Raw genomic sequence first — 12,107 nt, 5'->3', positions numbered from 1 at the left:
GGGGCTTAAATCTGCCCTCCTGGGACCGGCCTGGAAATAGCAAAGTTAGCCGTTTTGGCCGGCAGGGTGTTACAGGAGGCGTCCGTTCCTTCTCCCCAACCCCCTGGCCGGCCCGTAGAAGAGAACTACAGTGCTGATCCCTTGAAGAAATCCAGTTTGACACCCCTGTTGGAGTTCATCTAGTCCAACCAAAGTTCTGATAGCCATCACAGCCTGGTCACATGACCAGAGCAGAATAATAAGAGTTGGAAGGGACCTGGTAGGTCATTTAGTCCAACCCACCCACCCCTTGCCCAAGCAGGAGACAGACCCTACACCACTTCTGACAGGTGGCAGTCCAGTCTCTTTTTGAAAAGCCTCCAGTGATGAAGCACCCAAAGTTTTGAAGGCAAGCTGGTTAACTGTTCCCACTGTCAGAAAATTTCTCCTTCTTTCTCGCTTGAATCTCTCCTTGATCAGTTTCCACTCATTATTCCTTCTCTGGCCTTCGGGTGCTTTTGAAAATAGGTTGACCCCTTCCTCTCTGTGGCAGTCCCTCAAATATTGGGCTAAGCGGGACATTTCTCAGGTGAGTTCTGCCCCATTTTATGACCTTTCTTTCCACAGCTGTTAACTGAATCTGGCTTCCCCATTGAATTTGCTTGTCAGGTGGTCGCAAAAGGGGATCACGTGACACAAGCCAGGTTCACTTAACAACCGTGTGACTAATTTAACAACTTGCCACATTTGTTAGCAACCCTTAACAAACATGGCAAGGAAAGTCGTAACAGTTCTGCAGTTGGTAAGTTGGTAACCCGGTTGTGAATTGACTCTGGCTTCCCCATTGACTTTGCTTGTCAGAAGGTTGCAAAAAAGTGATCACATGATCTTGGCACACAGCACCAGTCATCAATGCGAATCAGTTGCCAAGCATCTGAATTTTGATCACATGACCACGGGGATGCCGTTGTGAAAAACAGACATTATGTCACTTTTTTCAGTGCCGTAACTTTGAACTGTCACTAAATGAATGGTTTTAAGTCGAGGACTACCTGTAGAAGAACATTTGAGACAAGAAGGCAAAAATAGTACCTGTAGTAGTAGGCAATGCCAGGTGTTTTGGGTCCACTCCCAAAACACCTTGGATTGATCTTGATGTGAGGTTCAACAACTTCACCATCATCAGCATTGACAAAATCCAGACCAGTCAATTGCAGAAGGCAGCTTTATTTGGAACGGCTGACATCTTGTGAAGGTAGACCCAAAGGTGCTCTTTCAAGAGGCAACTGGACTGTCTGGTTTTCCTTTGAAGCCGTTTCGCTTCTCATCCAAGAAGCTTCTTCAACTCTCACTGGATGGTGGGGATGAACACCCTCCAGTGTTGAGGGAGTATGAATGGATTTCCAGGAAAACGGTAGATTGCAGAACCCTTTCAGAAGTTCCAAAAAGGCTCACGCCCATTTGCAGCACTCGGGTGACTCTGAGGATACAGACAAACCTCCAAGTGGCTTCAAGGACCTTCTAAAAGGGGGCAAATGACCAGCTGTCTGCAACGAGTATAATTCCTTCCATTCCCTGCCAACAAGTCAGAGCAGAAGAAGGTTTTTGGATGAGAAGCGAAACGTCTTCAAAAAAGACCCACACAAAGTCCAGTTTTGCCTCCTGAAAAAGAACCTTTGGGACAAACGTGACCTGGGTGACTGAGAATCTTCATAGACTTTTAGCTATATATTTTGGGATGAGCACCCTTCAAATGGCGATGAAGTATGAACGGATTTCCAGAAAAAAAAATTCAGACTAATGGAACCATTTGCACTAGGTCCCAGATAAACCTCCAGCTGCCTCAACTCAATGACCTTCTAAAGCAGTGGTTCTCAACCTTCCTAATGCCGCGACCCTTTAATACAGTTCCTCATGTTGTGGTGACCCCCAACCATAAAATTATTTTCGTTGCTACTCTATAGCTGTAATTTTGCTACTGTTAGGAATCGTAATGTAAATACCTGATACGCAAAATGTATTTTTATTGTTATACATTGAACATAAAGCATAGTGATTAATCACAAAAACCATATGTTATTATATATTGTGAAATATTTATTTCTAATTACAAATAAATGAAATTTTGTTTTGAAGCATGGTGTAGCTTTGGTTTTTCTTGCCTAAGTATTAAGAGTTTACTTTGCTTCTACTCCCCTCTTCTTTGGGGCAGCTCCTCAGATATTGGAAGACTGCTGTCATATCACCCTTAGGTCCTTCTTTTCATTCAACCAGACATACCCAGTTCCTGCAACTGTTCTTCATATGTTTTAGTCCCCTAATCCTCTTGGTTGCTCTTCTTTGCACTTTTTCTAGGCTAGAGTCTCCGCATCTTTTTTACAGAGGCAGCCAACATCTTGTCTGCTCCTAAATTTTGGGTCTGAAAAGAATCACATCCTGGAGGCTGGACAACCTCGGCTGCTATACAATCATACACACACATACACAGAGACACACAGTGGTTTTATTCCCACAGCCTCTTTAACTAAGTTGCCTGCAGCTGCATTCACAAACTTGCTTCCCCTGCCTGGATGGATCTTCAACCTGGTTTGGGGTTGTTTGCAGGAGTGCTCTTAAACTTGGTGGTGGTTGTAAGCTTAACCTTAATTTATTGGGCAAACGTCGAGCATTGTTTATTTTTAATTTTAATTTAAAAAAAACGTTTTTTATTTTCTCTTTCAAGTTCATTCACAAATATACGCTTATAATTATCATTAATTATATCATTATCATTAATCATTGATCGTTATTTTCTTACAAATATAAAGAATACAGTTTGGGTCACTTTCTTGCCATCCCATTTTATTTTGCAACAACCTTGCTCCTTCTACCTTCTCTACCTCCCTTCTCTGCCTTCTTTCCTCCTTTCTCCTCCCCACCTCCTCTCTTCTCCTCCCTCTTACTCTCTCTCCTACTCTTAATTCCCCTCCCTTACTTCCTCTGCTTTTACCCTTTCTTCCTTTCCCTCATCTTTCCTCCTTTCTATTGTTGCCCTTGCTTATTTACTTTCTGATGGGTTTTCAGGGTGGCATTTCAGGAAACCCAACTTTATATTTTCATACATATCATCTTCTCTGTTACATTTTATTTCTAATAATAATTCCACTTTTATCATTTTTTAAATTGTTTACTTGCATTGCATTTTTTTTGCTCTTTTCCTTTGTGCATGGTTTATGGTACTTTTAGCAAGCAGGTTTTCATTGTGTGAATGGGGCCAATTTGGGCTCCTGAGCTTGGCTCTTGATGACAGGTCTGGTTGTGGATTTAGATATAGTTAAAATTACTTGGCAGCAGCATGGAAAACATAGCTGCATGCATGCCCCGCACAATTACAGGACCTAAGCCCCTTCCTCCCTCGCAGGAACACTTTCCCGCCATTACAAATTCTCCGAGGCTAATTGTATGGGGTGCGCGCGCACACCTATGTTTTTTACGGCGTGGAGCCACAACGACGCACTGCGCGGCCGGCAATGACTCCGGAGCCCATCCACGGGGGATTTCAAGGAACGCGAGGTGGAGTCTAAAGTGTAGAGTTGCACTGGTCTCAGCGACCCCTGTGAAACGGTCATTCGACCCCAAAAGGGGTCACGACCCACAGGTTGAGAACCGCTGTTCTAAAAGGACGCAAATGACCAGCTATCTGCAAGGAGTATAAATCCTTCCATTCCCCATCATCCGGTCAGAGCTGAAAAAGCTTTTTGGATAAGAAGCAAAACGCCTTGAAAGAAAAACCAGAAAGTCCAGTGGCCTCTTGAAAAAACACCTTTGGGACAACCGTGACCTGGATGAGTGAGAATCTCCATAGACTCTTGGGAAGGTACTTTTAATACCATCAAACAATAACTATCTGCGGACCTTGGGAAGAACTCAATAGCGAGATGCAAACTCCAGATTAAACATCTGGCTGACCGCGCAATGAACAATACGCTGCTTTGTTTAAATCCACGCCTATTTCATTCACAGGCAGTTCGACGGGGTGAAAACAACTCTGACCCTGGCTTTACAGTTCAGTTTAGACACAAAAGTTTGAAACTCTCTCCCTATGTATGTATAAATCAAAACTCAGCCCTAACCTTCTCCATCATCGCAAAACATCCTCAAGGGAAAAAAATAAAAGTCCAGTTGCCTTTGGAAAGAGGCATTTTGGGGGATAAATTGGATACATGAAATACAACTATCAAAAGCATTCACTGGTCCAACCGGTTGCTCAATGGGAGCTCTTAAAAGATTTTGAAGAATTCAATTTTAAACGTTTGGCAGTTCAACTTCTTTGCTCTTTCCTGCTTTTAAAAACCATCAAGGACCCCAACGGCTTTGGTTGGTATGGGTTATTCGATATTTACCATATGAAAAAATTAAAATGGATGCATTCACCGTCACTACGCTTTGTTAGAAGGGATTTTAATACTATAACATTTTTCAACAAACTGATTTTAATGGACCCAAAGAGGCTCTTGGGGACTTCCAGGAATCTTAAGTGCACACTTTGAGAAATACAGCTAGTCCTCGACTAACGACCACAATTGAATCCAAAATTTCTGTTGCTAAGTGTAACACTAAGTGAGTTTTGCCCCATTTTACGACTTTTCTTGCCACCATTGTTAACGTGAATCACTGCAGTTGTTATATTAGTAGCACCCCGGTTAAATGAATCTGGCTTCGACGTTGACTTTGCTTGTGAGGAGGTCGCAAAAGGGGATCACACAACACACACCCCCGAGATACTGTCACCATCGTAAATGTGAATCAGTTGGCAAGGATTTGAATTTGGATCACATGACCATGGGGATGCTGCAAGGGTCTTCGGTGTGAAAACCGGTCATAAGTCCCTATTTTTCAGTGCCGTTATAACCTGGAACCGTCACAAAATGAATTGTAAATTGAATTTACCACATGAATTTAGTACAGGACCACTTGCACTAAATCGAGGACTACCTATATACACAGGACAGAAGTCCCCATTTTCTACAGGCAGTCCTCGACTTACAACGCTTTGCTTAGTGATTGTTCCAAGTGACAGCGGCCCTGAAAAATGCGAGTTACGGCCGTTTTTCGCGCTTAACAACACTTTTGGTGTCTCCCCTCCCCCTCAGGCGATTTCCATTGGGATGCTTGGCAACTGACTCTCACTTGCGACCGTTAGCAGCCTCTCGTGGTCACGTGATCCCCTTTGGGGACCAAAATCCGCGGGGTGGGGGGCGAAAACCCGTTTCACTGAACGACCGGGGTTTCCAATTTACAAAAACGCAGTGCTTCGCTTAACAACCTCAGCGAGATAAAGAAAATCGTCCAACGGGGCAAAATTTCCCCGAACCGACGCCTCACTTAGCCAACGGAACGGCTGGGCTCGCCGTTGGTCGCAAGTCGAGGACCGCCCTGGTGTGGAAAGAAACGGCACCTTCGGCCACACCAAAGGCTCCTCCCAGGGCTTAAAAATCATCTGGCCCAAGGCAGGAACCAGCAAGAAAACCAAGCCAGGCGGGCGGGGGGGGGGGAAATGAATCCCCTTCCGAAAGGGAAAGATGGAAGCACGTTTTGGCGCCCCGCTTCAAAATGGCTGGAAAGACGCCTTTTTCTCGGCTGAGGGAAAAGGATGTCCGGGCGTTGGGAGGAAAACGGCGGCGGCGACAGAAACCAAAGTAATAATAACAACAACAATAGGGTTTTTTTTTAAAAAAAGCGACAGGCGCGACTGTTCCAAGGGCGGGAAAGACCCCGGCGGGGAGGGGGAGGAGGCGCGGGGGGGGGGGAAGATGGATATCTTCCCGGCCTCGCCGCCCCCGCAAGGACCGGAGGTGGCGGTGGTAAAAAGCCCGCTCTCACCTTTGCTTTCCCTCAAGGTTGCACCCGGCGGCGTCGGCGGCGAAGAGAAAAGAGCTCCCGGGCTGGTCGCCCCAACGGAGCCGCGGAGCCCAGGCGCCTCCAATTCAGCAGGCGACGTCCATAGGGCGCGCGCACCGGCCTTTCTCTCTCTCTCTCTCTCTCTCTCTCTCTCCCTCCCCCCGTGTGACACGTCACTTCCTTCGCCCCCGAGCATGCCGGGAACTATAGTTTCGTCAAGCGCTCGGCTACGGGATGGCGGAAGGGACGAAAAAGAGAGGGAAAGCGGCGAGTGGCTGAACTGGCTCTTTCGCCGGCAAGGAACGACGTGGGACCGCTGAAATGACAGCGGCAAATCATTATATTCCTCATAATAGGGATTTTATGGACTTCGAAGTTCAAACGAGAGGTCTTTGGTGTTCTCCGAGCTTGGTTGTGTTCTAACTACTAGCCCTGATGATGTTACCTAGTTTGGCTAATGAAACGTCTGCAAGAAAACAATCAAGCTCCGAGAGCCACAAAGACTCCCTTTTTTCATTTATTTAAGGAATAAATCATTTTTGAAGGAGTGGAGAAACCACACAGGTTCCCTGAGGATATGGGCTCCAACATGAGTCTGAAGACTGAACCTTAGGTCCCATTCACCGACCCAGATTGGATCCGCCAACATTATCCTGGGACACATATATTCGCCTTCATTCATAATGCAGAAATCAGTTGGATTTGATTAATGGCATCTCTAAAACTCAAGAGAGCATCTGTAACTGAAGCCTGTATGCACAAAAATAAAAATAAAAAGATGGCAGAGCTTTGACTGGACAAAAGACTACCATCTTAATCTTTTTGACTCTGGTCAAATTTGGAGAATCCAGCCTATAAACATAGCACAGGTAGTCCTCGACTTACAACCTGTTGCTTAGAGACCCTTTTGAAGTTAGGGTGGACCTACCTTGAGCACGCTCCATTAAGGTGGTAAGTTGAGAACTACTAACTTTAGTAGTTCCACTTGAGGCATAGATAATACAATACAATACAGTAGCACTGTACTGTACTACACCACTTCAGACAAATGGTTCTCCAACATCTTCTTAAAAACTTCCAGTGTTGGAGCATTCACAACTTCTGGAGGCAAGTCTTTCCACTGGAATCAGCTGCCCCCGGAGCTTCGCATAATCCCTGACCTCCGGTCCTTCCGACACGCCCTAAAAAGTTGGCTTTTCCAGCAAGCCGGCCTGGCCTGTTAATTTTAACTTATTTTAAATGTATTGTCTTTTAATTCGGTTTGTTTTTGGATATGGATTTAATTTTTTTTAAACTTTTGGGATATATGTTTTTTAATGTTGTAAGCCGCCCTGAGTCCTTTTGGAGAAGGGCGGCATATAAATACAAACAAACAAACAAACAAACAAACACTGATTATTCCACTGGCTGGGGAATTCTGGGAGTTGAAGTCCACAAATCTTAAAGTTCCCAAGTTTGGACACCCCTGATTTAATGGAAGACATGCCCCGCAGCAGTGAGAATCAATATGGCAGGGGGATTCTGGGAGTTGAAATCCTCTTATCTGAAAGTCTCCAATTGCTAAAAAAACTCACTCCATGAGTCGTCCAGGCCTTAAGGCCATCCATCATGTCCTTCTAGGTGGATTTTTAAAAAGTCGATAGAGGCTGTTTCTTGGGCTGAAGGACTCTCAAAGCTTTCTAATGGCCGTTCGTGAAGCTTCAGGTGTTTTCTCATGCCATTTCTCCAGTGGAAATTCTTCCCACAAACAGGACATTGGTAGAGTTCCTTCCCGCAGTGAATCTTCTGAAGCTCCTTCAGCCTGGCAGCCAAAGCAAAGCTCTTCCCGCATTGGGAGCACTCATTCAATCTTGTCTCGCTGTTGAAGATATTTCAACAAGGAGTTTCCCATGAAAAAGCTTTGGCCGCATAGAGAGCAGGCAAAGGCTTTCGTCCGACTGTGAAGACCTTCGTGTTCAAGAAACTTATCTTTCTGACTGAAGGCCTTTCCGCACTGAAGGCAATTGTACGGCTTCTCCCCAATGTGGACTTTCTGGTTTCTCAAGAACTAGAGTTTATCCTGGAAGATTTTCCCGCATTTCTGACGTTTGTTCGATAACTTGGAACACATCACAAGGAGCTCAAACAGAGGGTCCCCTTATTTTATCTCAATCTACTCTAACCCTAATCAGAACCGCCCAACTGGCTCTCTTAATCCAATTTAAAATACAGGGAAAAAATGCAAAGTAATAGCTACACAATATACAGGTGTTGGAAGAAATGTCCATCTGGGTTCAGTTCCAAGTGGGGAATGTTAGATCGGGTAATGGAAAGGCACACTCAGGCTAAAGGCAACAACAGCTCTTTATTGTAACAGGACAAGTATGTACAATCCAGCAAAGGTTCAGTCTGACAGCAGCCCTTTTATAGGGAGCTGTCAGACCCTTCGACCAATGAGATTAAACCTCTGTTCCCGCCAGGAACAGCCAGAGGTAACTCCTGCACGAGTTAGCCAAAGCCCTACCCAAAAGGAGCACAAAGTCACTCCTTCCACAGCCAACCCAAACCCAAAGACACTGGGATACTTAGCTACTTGTGTTGCAGGCCCGCAGCGAGCTCCAAGTGAACAGGAGCTTCCACCAAGCGAAGCTGCGGAGCAAACAGGTCCGTCTGACCTGTCCGAAGAACATCCTCCGACTGAACTGCGCAGGTCTGGCAGAGCTGCCAAAAAGCCCGCCTACCTGCGTGACTACGTAACCAGTAGGATGATTCCATCTAAGAGGGGAGATAGATATAGCTACAATTATAATCGTTTCCACCAAGGTCCTCTCTTCGGGTGGGAACAGAGGTTTAATCCTATTGGTCGAAGGGTCTGACAGCTCCCTATAAAAGGGCTGCTGTGAGACTCAACCTTCGCTGGATTGTTCTCACTTGTTGTACTTAATAAAGAGCTGTTGTTACCGTTAAGCCTGTGTGTGCCTATCCATTACCCAATCTAACAATATGGATTTTGCCGGCAGTTCTCACAGACTGGCGGGTATCCAAAGATGGTGGCCTCCCCTTGGCTTTGAATCGAGGTTAGGCAGCTGCCTATCAAGAATGCTTAAATCCTGAATTGAGCTTGGTGGCTACCATACTCCTTTCTAAATCTGGGATTCTAATTTAGAAAATTACCCCTACTGGTCAGCTGGTTTCTTTCTCCCCCTCCCCTCCCCCAAATCTCCAAAAGTAGGCATCCCACTAAGGTTGAAACTCATCTGATCCTCTGCTGCAGCCTCTTGGTAGCTTCTCAGGAACTCCTCGGTCAAGGCCACTGTTTGAATGCCCTGCAGGAGGTCCCTAGCTGCCATCCAGGTTTTGACTTCTGCTGGAAAGATGACCAGGAACTGCTCCAGGACTAGCAACTCCAGGATTTGCTCCTTGGTGTGTCTCTCTGGTTTCAGATAATGATGGCAAAGCTCCCGGAGATGACTGTAAACCCTCCGAGGGTCTTCAGTCCCCTGGTTGTGAAAATGACGGAACTGCGGGCACTGAGCTTCTACTCATCGAGCTTCTTCTTGTAGGACGGCGGTGGCCTTGATCTTTCCATAATCCTCCAGGTCTCCAGCTTCCAGGCCAGCCAGAATAATCTGGGCTTCTCCACAAAGAGCTGGCAGGAGCCAGGCTGCCCACTCTCCCTCAGGCCACTGGAAGGCTTTGGAACTTTGCTCAAAGGAGGCCAGGAAGGCCTTGGGGTTCTTCCTGAGCTCTGCATGGGTTGGTTCCTCTCCATCTGAGAAAATGGAGTTTACCTCCTTTAGCAAGTCCTGCCACTGGGTAATCCAACCTTGGATGGGTCCTTCTTGTGGGCCCAAGTCCTTCTAGGCCAGGGGTGGGTTCCTGCCAGTTCTAACCTCTTCTATAGAAGAGGTTCCACAAATCTACAGTGCCGTTTAGAACCGGTTCCAGCTCCCTCCCCCCGCCCATCTGCACATCATCAAGATGAAGAGCGAGAGGAGGAATTCTGGGAGTTGAAGTCCACAAGTCTTAAAGCTGTCAAGTTTGAACACCCCTGGGTTTTTTTTTCCTAAAGGGTTAGGGGTGCAAGGGCCTTGTAACTTGACAGCTTTAAGACTTGCACACTTCAATGCCAGAGTTCCTGAGCCAACATGACTGGAGGAGGAATTCTGGGAGTTGAAGTCCACAAGTCTTAAAGCTGTCAAGTTTGAACACCCCTGGGTTTTTTTTTCTAAAGGGTTAGGGGTGTGAGGGTCTTGTAACTTGACAGTTTTAAGACTTGCACACTTCAATGCCAGAGTTCCTGAGCCAACATTTTGGTTGCTAAGCAAGAGTGTTGTTAAGTGAGTTTCACCACATTTTACAAGTTGGCCATGCCCATCCAGTCATATGGTTGGCAAGCCACTCCCACAAAGCAGGCCACACCTACAGAAGAGGTTCTAAAAAAATTTGAAACCCACCGCTGTTCTAGGCTCAAGATGACCTCCAAAAGCCATATTTCCTGCCCTCTGTCTTGATGATGATGATGATGATGATGAAGCAGCAGCTAGGGTCTCCATTTCAACACCTGGTTGTAAACTGCAGTCTGGCAACAAAAGATCAAGGCCCACAGATCAAAGGAAGGGTTTCTTGTTATCTCCTGGAAATCAGCTGAGGATCATTAGAGAGAGGTATTGGTGAGCCTCCATGTGCCTGGGTGTGTTTGTATACTCCTGGGTATTTTGAATTTGCAAAAGGGGAAGAGGTGGGCTGGGCCGAGAAGAAGGGAATCCCTGAAAGGGCTTGCAGGCTGCCCGCCCTCCCTTGGCATAATTAGGGAACTCCCTCTGCCTGTTTTATCTAGCAAAGGCAATAGGATTACAGCAAGCACAAATCCTCCCCTTTTAAATACCCTTTTTTTTTCATGTATCTCTCAACAACCTGGAAAAGACAGTTTTGCCTTTGACAGGTTTTTTTTGGGGGGGGGGGTTGTCAACTTATTTTCCAAAGCACAAGACAAGAAGCAATGAGTGGAAACTAATCAAGGAGAGAAGCAACCTGGAATTATGGAGAAACTTCCTAACAGTGAGCGCAATTAACCAGTGGGACATCTTTGCCTTCAGAAGTTGTAGGTGCTTCATCACCGGAGGCTTTTAAGAAGAGACTGTGCCGCCATTGTCTCAAATGGTATAGGGTCTCCTGCTGGACTAGAAGACCTCCAAGCTCTATTCTGATTGATTGATTGATTCCTCTCAGGATCTCCCAGAATTGTAGCTCTGCCTTTAACACCATTCTACCCAACAGATTGTTTCTTTAAAATGTCCAATTTGGGTATAAATCAGAGGATTTGTTTGTGGATAAAGGATTTTCTGACAGACAGGCCACAGTCTGTAAGGATTCTTCTACTCTGATAGTAAGCACAGGAGCCCCCCAGGGTTGTGTGCTAAGCCCCTTCCTATATTCTTTGTACACACAACTGCACCCCATTGTATATATATCCCCCTACACACACACACACACACCCCTTATTTCCCTGGAGATCTCTCTCTCTCTCTCTCTCTCTCTCTCTCTCTCTGTCTGAGCTGAGAGTGGCTATATATATATGTTGTATTTGTGCTGATAAATAAAGGGAGACTAGTATAGATCTATTTCAAGCTATTTAGCTCTCATCAGCTAGCCATACCCTTACTGGGATTTGAACCTGGGCTGTATTACATATTAGGCAGGAGTCTTAGCCAGTAAGCCACAGGCTCTCCTCCTTATCAGCTGAGCCAGGGAAATAGGTATGTATTTGTGTATTTGGGCATACCAGGGGTTGTAACACAAATGTATGTATGTATGTATGTATGTATGTATGTATGTATGTGTATGTGTATGTATATGTATATGTATATGTATATGTATATGTATATGTATAATCTCTCTCTCTCTCTCTCTCTCTCTCTCTCTCTCTCTCTCTCTCTCTATCTATCCAGGGTGATTTTTTTATACACACTCGCGCATGACTTATTTCCCAGGAATATATATTCTACTTTATTTATTCTTTATTCTATTTTATTGTGTAGACACATATACACGCACTTTCGCACACTTTCTTCCCCCGGAGCTCCATCGCTCCATCCATATATATTACATTGCATATATAATCACACTTAAGGGTTAAACTCACCGAGCGTCGCTTCCTAGAGAGCCACCGGTATTTCAGCGGAACCGGCGGAACAGAAAGAAGAAGGTGGCGGCTTCTGCCTCTTCCGGCTTTCCCCAGGGGGCGTGTCCAAGCTGCCTGGCAGGGA

The 12,107-nt window shown here is 45.7% G+C and overlaps 1 protein-coding gene across 3 annotated transcripts in view; it reads right to left on the bottom strand.

The window, feature by feature from the left end:
• Positions 1 to 6,037, bottom strand: part of LOC309397305 (uncharacterized protein) — a 47,092-nt gene extending 41,055 nt beyond the window's left edge. For all 3 annotated transcript variants that reach the window (XM_081963205.1, XM_081963206.1, XM_081963207.1), the window contains exon 1: positions 5,842 to 6,037. The gene's annotated coding sequence lies outside the window, so the exon portion shown is untranslated. The remainder of the gene's footprint in view (positions 1 to 5,841) is intronic.
• Between the last annotated feature and the right edge of the window lie 6,070 nt (positions 6,038 to 12,107).

The sequence above is a fragment of the Natrix helvetica genome (genome assembly GCF_964273705.1).
Source record: "Natrix helvetica genome assembly, chromosome: 1".
Taxonomy (NCBI): domain Eukaryota; kingdom Metazoa; phylum Chordata; class Lepidosauria; order Squamata; family Natricidae; genus Natrix; species Natrix helvetica.
The sequence above is the reverse complement of the archived record's forward strand: the minus strand, read 5'-3'. Positions and strand labels throughout refer to the sequence as shown.